At 40.6% G+C, this 15,013-nt stretch overlaps 1 pseudogene; it reads right to left on the reverse strand.

Moving 5' to 3' along the window:
* Positions 1-10,284: 10,284 nt before the first annotated feature.
* On the reverse strand, positions 10,285-14,800 carry LOC101537091 (U2 small nuclear ribonucleoprotein B''-like; annotated as a pseudogene).
* Positions 14,801-15,013: the final 213 nt, after the last annotated feature.

Raw genomic sequence — 15,013 nt, forward strand, 5'->3', positions numbered from 1 at the left:
AAGAGTATCCCGCACAGCAGAACCTGGCAAGCTACCCGTGGAGTATTCGATATGCCAAAAACTGAAACAACAAGTCTCACAATGGAGACATTACTGGTGACCGCTCAAGCAAATTGATGAACAATGGGACGACAGTGCTACAGTGCTACAGTGCTTCTTGGACTTCATATAAAAAGGGACGCTTAGTAGTTAGCAGTTTATACAATCTCATACAAAATTATAAATCAAAGAATCTAAGAGTTTGAAAATACACGCAGTTTAGTCCAATACTCATCTAAACACTGCCTAGGACTAAAATAAAGTCCAGAGTAACATTTGCCTTGTACATGGCTGACCCAGATTTGATCCCCGAGCACTGTTAGGAATGAACCCTGAACACAAAGCCAAGCTTAAACCTGAGCACCCCTGAGTGTGGCTCCAAAACCAACCCAAATAGAAACAAACAGAACACTGAGTAATCCTGATGTATAAATAGCATCAAAGTTATTTTAGCCTTTTAAACAATTGCTAAAAGAGAAAATTTTATCCAAGGATAAAAGTATTTGGTATTTAAATTGTGAAAAAGGCAATTTTTATTTTTGATTTAATTTAATAAAAAAGAGTATGAAGCTGCTCATGTCTGTGGTGCTATACTCAGGAGCTTCCAAGGTCATTATTGGCAATGACTGGGGGTGATCTGGGGCTCTAATTGGTGGTGTTAAGGGAACCTTGTGGTGCCAAGATTGGAACTCTGGTCTTTGCCCTGGCAAGGCATGCACCCCTGAGTTCTGAGTCTCATCAGGAGTCCTGAATTTCAGATTCTAAATTACATTTTCTATAAAATATTCATGCTTTACAAATGAATACTCTTTTAAAAATTTGGGGAGTTAGCCTGAGCTCATGGCTTACTCCTGGATCTGAGCTTAGGGATCACTCCTGATGGTCCTCAGGGATTGTATGTGGTGCTGGAAATAAAATCGTTGTTGACCATGTGAAAGGCAAGTTCATTCACTGCTTTGGCCCTGACAATATAATTCTATACTTGCACATTAAAGAGCAAAATGTAATTCATACTTTAGATGGTAATTATTTTAATATAGTTATATATACAGTTCTATAGACAACTGTAAAATGAAATGCTGTAGTTTTCTTTAAAAATGGATAAATCTAGAAGTATCATGTTAAATAAAATTAGAAATATGGGCTGATATCACTTATCTGTGATATATATAGAAAAACTAGGGCATAATCTTGAATAATGACAAACCCTTTGCACAAACTTTTAATCCATTGCACCTGTACATATGTTTTAGTGTAAAAACTTGCAAATATTATTCCAAACAATTTTTATAAATTTCCTAGAAAATATTTCAAATGTTCAATCTGTATGTTTCTCTAGCCATATATATCTTCAATGTGTTAAATTATCTTACCACATTATACAAACTATTTTACCAGTCTACTATGTCTCAACATGTGAAACAAAAATTAGGATATTGCATCAGTCCTTTAGATATATTCAGGGAATCTAAATCTCACACTAAAACTTTCAAAGACTGTGTATACTCCTACTCATTCAAATCAGAACCCAGAGTCACATACTAAGAGCTCAAGCTGTCAACACAACAAGACTATTTCTAAGAATAACTGGAGCAAGGGGCAGAGCCTGGCAAGCTCCCGGTGGCATATGCCAAAAACAGTACAATGTTTAAAAGTACTGTTTTAATGATGGGCCTCATTCCCCTGACCCTGAAAGAGCCTCCAATGTGGTATCATTGGGAAGGATGAGTAAAGGGAGGCTGCTAAAATCTCAGGGCTAGGATGAATGGAGATGTTACTGGCGCCCACTCGAGCAAATCGATGAACAATGGGGACAGTGATACAGTGAACTGCAACAAGGACCAACAAAGATAGCTCAAAACTTTCCTACTAGTTTTAAGTTGCTTTTTTGACCCAACATTTAATTTCTTCTAAAATCTTCAAATGGTTTAAGAATTCCAACAACATTGCTTCTGAACATTTCTGCTTTTTATTTGCTATTTCTGTGGAAACAAAATAATAAGCTCTTAGAATCATATATTTTATTGTTTTGCAAATCTAGCAAGTAATGATGTCATTTTAATTTAATTTTCCTATAAATTATCTATTTGACTTTATATTTTGCTAAATTATTTGCAATTTACTTCTTTTGCCATTCTATGTAGCACATATGCCACTAAACATTTGCATCACTGGAGTATATACGCATATTTCTTTTTCTATTTGATATTTAAGACAAATTTGTCAATTCTCAGGCTTATTCCTGGCTCTGCTTTCAGGGATAACTCCTGTGGGACTATATGGGTTGCCGGAATGGCCTCGTGCAAGGCAAGCATCCTATCGGTTGTACTACTTTTCCAGCCACAGAACATATATTTTTCTTATGATCTTTATGTAACACACATGTACATGTGACCTCAAGTGTAATGGGCATTTTAAGAATAAATTTTCTAGAAACTGAGTTTATGAGTTTATTAGTTCTTATGCTTTATACATACATTATTTGGATTCCACAAGACGTCCAAAGACCATGTGGCTGCCCACCTATGAGATGGTCAGACTTCTTCGTCAAAACCCTAAACAAACAGTTTGAGGCTCTTCATGTTCCTGGATCAAGCAGATGCCTTTGGGCTATACTAGCACTCGAAAGGGATGAATGGAGATGTTACTGGTGCCTGCTTGAGCAAATCGAAGATCAACGGGATGACAAGTGATACAAGTAATACATACATTGTTCTCATTTTTATTGTCTTAATAATTTTGTTTATTCTATGTGCAAATCTATTAAAATTTCTCTGTTCAAGAATGGGTACTGTCAGGGGCTAGAGTGATAGTACAGTGGGTAGGGTGTTTGCCTTGGATGTGTGTTGGGGATGGACTGAGCTACCAGGGCGAGCCCATGTAGACTGTACTACAGACAGGAACACTTTCCCCCTTCAAGCTGCCTTCAGAAAATAATTTCAGTTTATTGAAAAGAGCAGTTTTCCTTCTGTCACAGAAGCCTGGCTGGTCTTTGACATACAGATCTCAGGTGTTAGCCAGGCCTGACCTTTGATATTGTAAATTGTAGGCTCTGGCCTAGCCTAGTCTTTGGGATATAGATTTCAGGTGCTGCCTAGTTTGTAATTGACATGTAGATTTTTTGTGGCAGCCCAGCCTTGTCTTTGGGATGTAAACCCAAGTGCTTTTAGCCCAAGGAAGGTTTCAGTTTTGATTTTGTATCTTCTTTCCGAGGCCGAGGCTACAGGCCTACAGGTACAAGGAAACAATATGTTCTACTGCTTCAGTGTTCTTCCTGTAACATCTTTTGATGCCTTTGGTGATGTGACTGTATTGCACCCTTTAGAGGTACCATGATCAATAAAAGGAGATCCACGAGGCCCTCTGCCTTTGCCAAGAGCCAGAGTGAGCCTTGGTCCTCCATGAGACATATTTCTTCCGCGTTCCTTATCTCAGCGCCTCCGACCGCACGAACGTTCACGCAACAGATGTGGCCAACCCGGGTTGGATTCCCAGCATCCCATATGGTCCCCTGAGCACCTCCAGGAGTAATTCCTGAGTGCATGAGCCAGGAATGACCCCTATGCATCGCTGGGTGTGACTCAAAAAAAGCAGAAAAAAAAAAAAGAATGGTTACTGTCTTAAAAAAAATTTTTTTTATTAGTGAATCACTGTGAGGTACAGTTACAGACTTACAAACTTCCATGCTTGCATTTCAGTCATATAATGGTCAAGTATCCATCTCTGCACCAGTGCCCATTTTCCACCACCAATGGTCCCAGCATCTCTCCCAGCATCCCCACCCTGTTCCCTCTCCCCCACCCTGCCTCTGTGGCAGGGCATTCCCTTTTCCTCTCTCTCTTCTTTTGGGTGTTGTGGTTTGCAACAGAGGTATTAAGTGTCCATCATGTTCAGTCTATAGTCTGCTTTCAGGGTTCGTCTCCCATCCCAAGCGGATCCTCCTAGCACCATTTACTTGGTGATCCCTTCTCTAACTGAATTGCCTTTTCCCCCAGTATGTGAGGCTGACTTCTAAGCTGTGAAGTAATCCTCCCGGTACTTATCTTTAATAATCTTGGGTGTTAGTCCCCCATTCTGTTACTTTATATTCTACAAATGAGTGCAAATTTTCTATGTCAGTCCCGGTCTTTCTGACTCATTTCGCTTAACGTGATACTTTCCATGTTGATCCACCTATATGCAAATTTCATGACTTCATCTTGTCTAACAGCTGCATAGTATTCCATTGTGTAGATGTACCAGAGTTTCTTTAGCCAGTTATCTGTTCTCGGGTACTCGGGTCTTTTCCAGATTCTGGCTATTGTAAACAGTGCTGCAATGAACATACAAGTGCAGATGTCATTTCAACTATACAGTTTTGCTTCTCCAGGATATATTCCCAGAAGTGGTCGTGCTGGGTCAAATGGGAGCTCAATTTTTAATCTTTTGAGAATTGTCCATATTGTTTTCCAATATGGAATCAGTCAGCATTCCCACCAGCAGTGAAGGAGAGTCCCTTTCTCCCCACATCCATGCCAACACTGGTGGCTTTTGTTCTTTGGATGTGGACCAGTCTCTGTGATGTGAGGCAATATCTCATAGTTGTTTTGGTCTGCACCTCCCTGATGATTAGTAATGAGGAGCATTTTTTCATGTGCCTTTTTGCCATTCAGATTTCTTCTTTGAGAAAGTTTTTGTTCATTTCATTGTCCCATTTTCTGATGGGGTTCAATGTTTTCTTTTTGTAGAGTTCAACCACTGCCTTGTAAATCTTTGATATCAACCCCTACCGGATAGGTATCGGGTGAATATCCTTTCCCCCAACTGCCGCCACACTGCAGGCCACTTTTCCAGATGCTCGGGCCTATCCTCATGCATGAGTGAAGTTCCACAGAACCAGGTAATACGGAACTTTGTGACCTTAGACTCTATGTTCAATGGAACCCAGAAATAGAGATCCTCTGCCTGCTTCCACCAATCTCCAGTGACCCATGGGTCACAGCCATAAGACCCACCCTGCTGTCATCAGATAAATTCCTCATCGGCAGACCTCTACTACCCAACTACCGCCATGCTCCAGGCTGCTTTTCTGGACACATTATAAACACTTCCTACCCATTTTCCATCATTACCGCATCAAATATGGTGTGAACCATCAGAACACCTATAATGGCGATTGGAGGCTGCCCTAAATGCCTCCATCACTCTTGGAGAGCCTGGCAATCTACCAAGAGTATCCTGCCCCCACAGCAGAGCCTGCCAAGCTACCCTTGGCATATTCGATATGCAAAAAACAGTAACAACAATGAGTCTCATTCCCCTGACCCTGAAAGAGGTCCCAATATGGCAGTGTTAAGAAAGATGAACAAGGAGAGGCTGATAAAATCTCAGGGCTGAACTAGCCTGCCAAAACAAAGAAGGAGTAAAGTGACTATTTGCACTTCTAATGCACTTACACTGGCATCCATAGAGGACCTGATGGTGCAAGCGCGGAAGATCAAGTACGATGTCATTGAATGGACCTAGACTATAAGGCGTCGAACACATCATGCCGTTTTCGACACTAGAGAAGAGCTGTTCCTCGGAACATGGAACAGTAGAGGCATCAGTAGTGTCGGTGTCCTTTTCAACATGAACTTAGCCATGAGCATTGATTCAATCAAATGCCTAATAACCTGAATCAGACGCTTACATTTGAATAGATGTAGCTCATTGCCAGCAGTTTCTATCTTGGTTGTCTATGCACCAACATCCAACTACGATGAAGAAGAAATTGAGAAGTTCTACATGGAGCTGGAGAAGTTCTATAAAGAAGAACACACCTTCTACAAGGTCATTGTTGGTGATTTTAACGCCAAGATAGGACCGAGAAGGTCATATGAAGATCTCCACATCGGGACCCACAGCCTAGAATGGAACAAACAGGGTGAGAGACTGTCTGAGTTCATCATGTTGACCAAGAGCATCCATGGTAACTTGCAGTTCCAGAAGGCCGAATCTAAACGTTGGACATGGGAGTCTCCCGGTGGACAGTTCCACAACGAAATTGACCACATCATATTCAATCGACGGTTTTGCCTGATCGGTGTCGCTGTTGTCCCAAAATTCCAAATGGGATCATACCGCCCCACCATCTCCTTTATGCAAAATTCTACTTCACATAGCGGGGAGAAAGGGTTGCAAAGTTTAAGAAGAGAACTCCCAGAATGACCACCAACTGGGAGCTCTTTGGCACTACTGCAGCAATACAGGAAGATTCTGTCATTGACAATATCAACAAGGAATACGATCAACTGGTTCAGTACCTCCAAAATTGCACGAGAAATGCAGAGACACAGAAAGCCACAAAAAGTCACCTGTCTTCAGAAACTCTTGAGCTCATTCACCAACGTGGTCTGGTGCAAGCCTCAGGCAATCACAAGCTAATGTCTGAGCTCGCAAAGCTGTGCAGAGAAACAATAAAGGAAGGCCTCAAAGAAAGAAGAGCAGCAGTGTTGGCCGATGCAGCAGAGGCTAGGAAAAGTATTTGCAACATCCACCTGTCCTTCACCAACTATAAGATCAAGATGACTGCCCTCCAACATCCTGATGGATCTATCACCTCTTCCAGAAGGGCAATGGAAAAGTTATTCACGACTTCTACTCGGTTCTCTTTGATAGCCATGTCCACCTTCCCACATACAAAATTGGGCAGGATGGATATGTTGTTCCCAGCATTCTTCCTTCCAAAATCCGACATGCCATTTCGTCAGTAAAGAAGCATACAGCACCTGGTCCAGATAAGGTCAGACCCGAACACCTGAAGAATCTGCCACCAGTACTCGTTAATACACTGACTCGGCTTTTCACACACTACCTATCTGAATGCAAAGTACCATCCCAAGGGAAAACCAGCAGGACCATTCTGTTGTACAAGAAGGGAGACATCCACAACATCGACAACTATCACCCGATCTGCCTGTTGTCCATTTTCTACAGGTTATTCACTCAAGTCATCCTGAATAGGATTGACAGAACACTAGATGAAGGACAACCATGTGAGCAAGCCGGGTTCCGAAAAGGGTTCAGCACTATCGACCATAACCACATGGTGACCAAGCTCATTGAGGTTTCGCAAGCGTTCAAGATGCCTCTCTGCCTAACGTTTATTGATTTAAAGAAGGCCTTTGATTCTGTTGAGACCGAAGCAGTCATCGAAGCCCTAGCCAAACATAGTGTTCAAACTCAATACATCAGGATCCTCCATGAGCTGTACTATGGATTCACCACCAGGACCTCACCATTCTACAAAAAAGTGACCATTGACATAAAGAGAGGTGTGCAGCAGGGTGACACCGTTTTACAGAAAATCTTCAGTGCCACCCTCAAGAACGTCATGAGACAACTGGAATGGGAAGGAATGGGAGTGAAGATAGACGTCGGCAACCACACCACCACCACTTCACTGATGACATCATTCTCATAACACCAAATATCAGCCAGTGGCACAAATGCTGGCCAACTTCGACTGTGAGTATGGAAAGGTCAGACTGGAGCTGAATTTCATGAAGACAATGTTCATGAGAAACGGACTAGTTCCTGATGTTCCATTTGCCCTCAACAGAACGAACATCTCCGAATGCAGCAGTTATGTGTACGTAGGTGGAGAACTCAACATGACGAACGACCTGGCACCTGAGCTGCGCAGGAGAAAGAGAGTGGGGTGGAACACCTTCAAGAGCCTCAGAAAAGTTGTTAAGAGGACAAAGAAACTTCAGCTCCGGGCACATCTTTAGGACTCCACCATTCTTCCTGTACTAACATATGACCTGGGCCCTAAGAAAACAGGATGAGCATGCTATTCGAGTATCCCAAAGAGGAATCTAAAGAGCTATGCTTGGAGTACCACATTTCACTCAATTGAGAGAAGGGATCCAGAGTTCCGACCTCCATCGACAATCAAGAATCAGGTATGCTGTCTTGTTTGCCATGGCTTCGAAAATCAGATTGGCAGGACACATACTGCGATTTAGAGACGACCGCAGGACTAGAGCTGTTACCGACTAGATTCTGCAGGATGTCAAAAGACCACGTGGCCACCCGCCTACGAGATGGTCAGACTTCTTCTTCAAGACCCTGAACTAATGGTCTGAGGCTCTTCATGTTCCTGGAGCAAGCAGATGCCATTGGGCTACACTTAGCACATGACAGGGACAAATGGAGACGTTACTGGCTCCCGCTCAAACAAATTGACGAACGAGATGACAAGTGATACAAGTGATCCTTTCCCATTCTGTTGATTGTCTTTGAATTCTGTTCACTGTGTCTTTTGAGGTGCAGAAACTTCTCAGTTTGAGGTAATCCCATCTGTTTATCTCTGTTTCTACTTGGTTGGCCAATGGAGTGTCCTCATTAAGGACACCTTGTGCCTCGATGTCATAGAGAGTTTTGCCAACCATATTTTCTTTTCTTTTTTTTTTTTGCCAACCATATTTTCAATGTACCTAATGGACTCTGGTCTGATGTTGAAGTCTTTAATCCATTTTGATCTAATCTTTGTGCATGGTGTTAGGTAGAGATCTGAGCCCATATTTTTGCATGTAGCTGTCCAGTTTTGCCAGCATCACTTGTTAAAGAGGATTTTCTTGTTCCACTTCACATTTCTTACTCCCTTGTCAAAGATTAGGTGATCATATATTTGAGGGTGTGTGTAAGGATATTTCACCCTGTTCCATTGTCTGCAGCCTGTTTTTGTTCCAGTACCATGCTCTTTTAATTATAACCACTTTAGCCTTTTTAATAAATATTTCATCTATATTTCAATTTTCAGATCTTCAAAAACATATTTGTTTATAATTTCTGCTTTCAGTTTTTCATAAGGCATGATGGTATTAGGCTCTTCAATATCTTCTCAAAGTCATAAAAAGAGAAGAAATATAATGTGTCCTTTGTTTTGTGATGATGTGATTTTACAGATTACTTTCAATAAAATTCCCATTATTTTTATGTTGATAATTCATAGATAATTTCAGTATTTTGAAGTTTCATGTTTTTTAAAACTGGGGGGCTGGAAAGATAGCACAGTGGTAGGGTGTTCGCCTTGCACGCAGCCAATCCGTGTTCGATTCCTCCACCCCTCTCGAGAGCCTGGCAAGCTACCAAGAGTATTGCGCCCGCACAGCAGAGCCTGGCAAGCTACCCGTGGCGTATTTGATGTGCCAAAAACAGTAACAACAAGTCTCACAATGAGAGACGTTGCTGGTGCCCACTCAAACAAATCGATGAGCAACGGGATGACAGTGACAGTGATGTTTTATTGGGGGGGCACACATAGCAATGATTTCTGGCTCTGTACTCAGGAAGCACTAATTCCTGGTAATGCTCAGAGGATCATATGGGATTCCAGGCATTGAATCTATCATAAATCACCATGGGTTTTCAAACAATGTTTTTTTTTAACGTTTAAAAAAAAATTAATGAATCACTGTGAGATACAGACTAACAAACTTTCCTGATTATGTTTCAATCATACAGTGATAGAGTACCCATCTCTTATCTAATGAATTCTTCCAAATCCTTAAAGAGGATTCACTCCAAATCCTCTCTAAGCTTTTCCAGAAAATTGAAGATTCAGAAACACTTGCAAACAGTCTCTACTGAGCAAATATTGAGTTCATAAGTTTGTAACTGTACCTCACAGTGATTCACTAATAAAAATTTAAAATTTAAAAAGAAATTTTAAAAAGAAAAAAAGAAAAAAAAGAAATAGAAACACTAAAACATAAATAAATAAAATAAAATCTCAGGGCTGGGATAAATGGAGATGTTACTGTTGCCCGTTCAAGCAAATCAATGAACAACAGGATGACAGTGATACAGTGATTCTTTCTAACAGTTGCATAGTATTCTTCTGTGTAGATATATTATGGTTTCTTTACCAGTAATCTGTCCTTGGGCACTCGGGTTGTTTCCAGATTATGGATATTGTGAACACTGCATTTTATGCAATGAACATAAAAGTGCAGATGACGTTTCTACTGTGTGTTTTTGGGCCCCCAGGGTATATTCCCAGAACCACACTCAAACTCTTTCTTTTTTTCTTTTTTGGGTCACACCCAGCGATGCTCAGGAGTTACTCCTGGCTCTGCACTCAGGAGTTACTCCTAGTGGTGCTCAGGGCACCGTATGGAATGCTGGGAATCGAACCTGAGTCGGCCAAGTGCAAGGCAAACTCCCTACCCACTGAACTATTGCTCCAGCCCTGCAAACACAAACTCTTAACTCCGCCTATCGACACTCCAGTTCCATGACTCCTAAAGTGACAGCTCCTCCAAATTTCACTCTACTCACAACATAGTAGGAGCATAGCAAGCCCGATGGGGAAGACACACAGAAGCCCCCAAGCTCAATGTGTGAAAACAAGAACACGGAGGGCGCCACCAGCACCAACCAAGTTAGCATATTCTCAGACAATGATATTAGTAACACCATTGTGAGGATATTGGATGAGGTCAAAGAAACAATATTACAGGTATTAAGCATGGCCAGCAGTGCAGAAGAATGAGTACTAAAAAGAGAATACTACCAGCAGAAATGCAGATTTTGGTAGGTGATACAGAAAGCTCAATAGAAGGTATGAACAAAAGATTAATAGCAGCTTAATAAAATATCAAGGATCACAAAGATCTCAAGAGGAAACCACTAGAAAATAACAGAAGGTGGAGAATAGTCAAAAGTAATAAACAGCCTACCAGAGAATTATGTGATGAGTTTAAGAGGAAAAATATAAGAATCACTTGAGTCTTTGAAAAGAGACAAAGGGACAAAACTTTGATGAAGAAACAACACTTGGAAAAATCATAAGTAGAAATTTCTTAGATTTGAAGATTATAGTCATAGAGATCCAGGAGACTGGAAGGGTCCCCAGAACTCTAAGATACATCATATTCAAATTAACAAATTCCAAAAATGAAGACATAATATTGAGAATAGCAAGAGCAATAAAGCAAGACTCATACAAAGGAACGCCCATATAATTCCCATTAGATCTATCAAATGAGCCAGAAGAGAGGGATATAGTAGACAACCTCAACAAAACTTACATCTCACCAACCATACTCTAGTCAGCTAGATTATCATTCACATTTGGAGGAATGATATAAAGCTTCAGGGACAGGCTTAGGGAATGCACAGCCCTGAAACCAGTTGCAAAGGAAGCTTAAAAGGAGCTTCTCTACGGAGAGAGAGTAAGGTGGAAATCATCTGCCACATAGGTGGGGGGAGGGGTGGGATGGGGGTATACTGGGGTTCTTGGTGGTGGAGGGTGTGCACTGGTGAGGGGACGGGTGTTTGATCATTGTATGACTGAGACTTAGACTGGAAAGATTTGTAACTGTTCTCAGCATGATTCAATTTTTTTTTTAAAAAAGGAGCTTCTCTAAAGGACACGTTTCTCAGCATGTGCCACTGAGTGTGGCACTCACTCATGGTGTGTATGGTTGCCCTCTGCTAGGTTAAGGAGGGTATGTTTACTCCTAGGTTGCTAAGGGATTTTATGTATTTTCAACAATGAACTAACATAGCATTAATATTGAATGTTCTATGTCTTTATGTCTTATCAGTCTTTTTATGCATCAATAGAGATTTTATAGCAATCTCTCATCTGCAATAGCAGGCACTTAAACAGTATCTATAATATAATTTCTTCTAATATAAACCAATATTCCCTTGCTTTGGATAAAACACATATAGCTTATAGGCATATTCATATTTTCCCCTTTAAATTTTATTCTCTTCTCTCTTACTAAATTATATAGTTGCAGGAGTTACCCAGTTAGTGTAAACTCCAAAATATATAAGCAAAAAACAACAGGGAAGACATGATTTTTGCCATAATGAGATCTAACTACAAAATACAAGTTAGTGCAATATATATAAGATACAAGAGTTGAAAACTTATATAGTGGAGAGTAGGCATTCTACTCTATGAAATTATTTTAATTTATTTACATGAGTTAAAATCTATCAAAATCAATCCTCACAAATGGAATTGTATAGCTTTATTTTTCAAATCATTCCATGTACCATTCCTTTAAATTTTCTTGGAACAAACAATATGAAATAAATTTATTATGTGCCTAATAACACATAATAACACATTGGGTGGTGGGAGGGAAACTGGGGAATTGGTGAAGGAAGGTCACATTGGTGGTGGGATTGATGTTGGAAAATTGAATGCTTGAAACAACTGTATTATGAATAATTTTGCAAACTAAAATTATTATGTAATTTTAATAAATATAAATGAAAAATATTTATTTATGATTGACTGGTTCAGCATCTCCATGACTGCGTGAAATATGCCGAGAGTGGGAAAGCCACAAACAGATGCCTGTCTTTGGAAACTCTCGAGCTCATTCACCAAAGTGGTTTGACACAAGCCTCAGGCAGCCACAAGCTAACGTGCGAGCTCACTGTGCAGAGAAGCGATAAAGGAAGACCTCAAAGAGAGAAGAGCAGCAGTGTTGGCTGATGCAGCAGAAGCTGGGAAAAGTATTCACAATGCTCGCCTGTCCTTTGCCAACTACAAGACCAAGATGACTTCCTTCCAACGTCCTGATGGATCTATCACATCTTCCAGAATGGCAATGGATAGGGTTATTCATGACTTCTACTTGGATCTCTTCGACAACCATGTCCTCCTGCCCACATACCAAATTCCACAGGATGGATATGTCGTTCCCAACGTCCTCCCTTCTGAAAACCAACATGCCATTTTGTCAGTAAAGATGCATACATCACCTGATCCAGACAAGGTCAGACCCGAACACCTGAAGAATCTGCCGCCATCCCAGTGGAAAACCAGCAGGACTGTTCTGTTGTGCAAGAAGAGAGACATCCATGACATCAGCAACTATCACCTAATCTGCCTGTTGTCCATCATCTACAAGTTGTTCACTCAAGTCATCATGAATAGAATAGGCAGAACACTAGACAAAGGACTACCATGCAAGCAAGCTGGGTTTCAATTTTGTTGATCTATCCAGAGGTGATAAATGTTGGGGCTGGACTGAACTATCAGAATGAACACATGTAGACTTCAGTGCACACAGGGTAGCAACTTAGTGACCCATGAAAATGGGCGAGGTTTCTCCTGTGTCCTGACTGGTTTGGATGAAGCAGAACATCTTTTCCTTTAAGCTGCCTTCAGTAAATAATTTGTTTATTGAAAGAGTCCATTTTCCTTTTCTCACAAAAGCCTGGCTTGTCTTTGACATCCAGATTCCAGGTACTAGCCTACCCTTTGGGATGTAGATTCCAGAATCTTGCCCAGCTTGTCTTTGGGATGCAAACCCAGATGCTTGTAGTCCAGGAAAGGTTTCCGTTTTGGTTTTGGTTCTGTATCTCTTTCCTGAGGCCTAAATCCACTGATTTGCAGACACAAGGAAACAATACATGTCTTGCTGCCTCAATGTTCTTTCTGTAACTTCTTTTGATGACGTCACTGTATTGAGCCTTTTAGAGGTATGATGGTAATAAAAGGAGATCTCAGGACACTCTACCTTTTGTCACAAGATCTGAGCAAGTCTGGGCCATACATGAAATATAATTACTCTCACATTCCTTGTCTCAGCCCCTCAGAATCTATTTTTTGCATACTGGTGAATCTGTAATACAGCTCGCCAAGGATCCTGATATACTGAGTTTGAATGCCCTATTTGGCTAGGGCTTCGATGACTATTTCAGTCTCAACAGAATCAAAGGCCTTCTTTAAATCGATAAATGTTAGACAGAACAGCATCTTTTTTATTTATTTATTTATTTATATTTATTTATTTTAAATTTTATTTTATTGAATCACCGTGAGATAGTTACAAGATTTCATGTTTGGGCTACAATCTCACAATGATCAAACACCCATCCCTCCACCACTGCACATTTCCCACCACCGATATCCCAGGTATACAGCCCCTTTCCCACCCTCCCCCTGCCTCCATGGCAGACAATATTCCCCATACTCTCTCTCTACTTTTGGGCATTATGGCTTGCAACACAGACACTGAGAGGTCATCATGTTTGGTCCATTATCTACTTTCGGCATGCATCTTCCAACCCAATTGGTTCCTCCAGCCATCATTTTCTTAGGGATCCCTTCTATATTCCATCTCCCTTCTCCCCTCCATTCATGAAAAAGTCTTCCAGCTATGGTGCAATCCTCCTGGCCCATCTTGAACTCTTGTAAAACACAATGAACTTGGTCACCATGTGAATATGGTCGATTGTGCTGAATCTTTTTTGGAACCCGGCTTGTTCACATAGTTGTTCTTCATCTGGTAAATTATTAAGGAATAAAATATAGTTTGAAAGGTAGTCAGGAACCTGAGGATTTTGTGCTAATTTCCTTGTGCAATATCTGAATTTGGTGTTCCCAGACCAGGCTTCTTGTTTGCAATTGCTGCAGTCTGCTCCACAGTTTTGACTTTTTTCTTTTCTTTCTTTTCTTTCTCAGCAAAAATGCCATTCATCTTGGATATTATATCAGAATCAGATTTTGCATGCTGGATTCACATTGATTTACCATAAAAGATAAATCCTTGTAGCTGCCTTAAAGCATTAGTGGATGAACCATGTTCCTTAAATATAACAAAAGCTTGTCCCCTCATCTTCATGGTCTTTAAAGCCACAATATCCACCACATGGCCAAACTGAGAAAACAGGGCATATAGGGATCTCTTTAGTTCTTTTTTATAATTTTGTCAGTCATATTATTGATATAAATTGTATGATTTGGTCTGATATCCATGTTTTGAGTCAAACTTTTCAAACACCTGGGAGACAGCGTGCAAGAGCGCAGGGCAAAACATCAACATTTTACATCAATTCTTAAGAGGCTTGACTAGAATACAATTTCTATCTTTAGCCCAATTATATCACTCTTTACTATTTTATTAGCCATCCTTGAGAGTAAATATGCAATTATTCATTTTATAATTTATTTTTAAATGAGTCACTGTGA

The sequence above is a fragment of the Sorex araneus genome, chromosome 2 (genome assembly GCF_027595985.1).
Source record: "Sorex araneus isolate mSorAra2 chromosome 2, mSorAra2.pri, whole genome shotgun sequence".
NCBI classification, from domain to species: domain Eukaryota; kingdom Metazoa; phylum Chordata; class Mammalia; order Eulipotyphla; family Soricidae; genus Sorex; species Sorex araneus.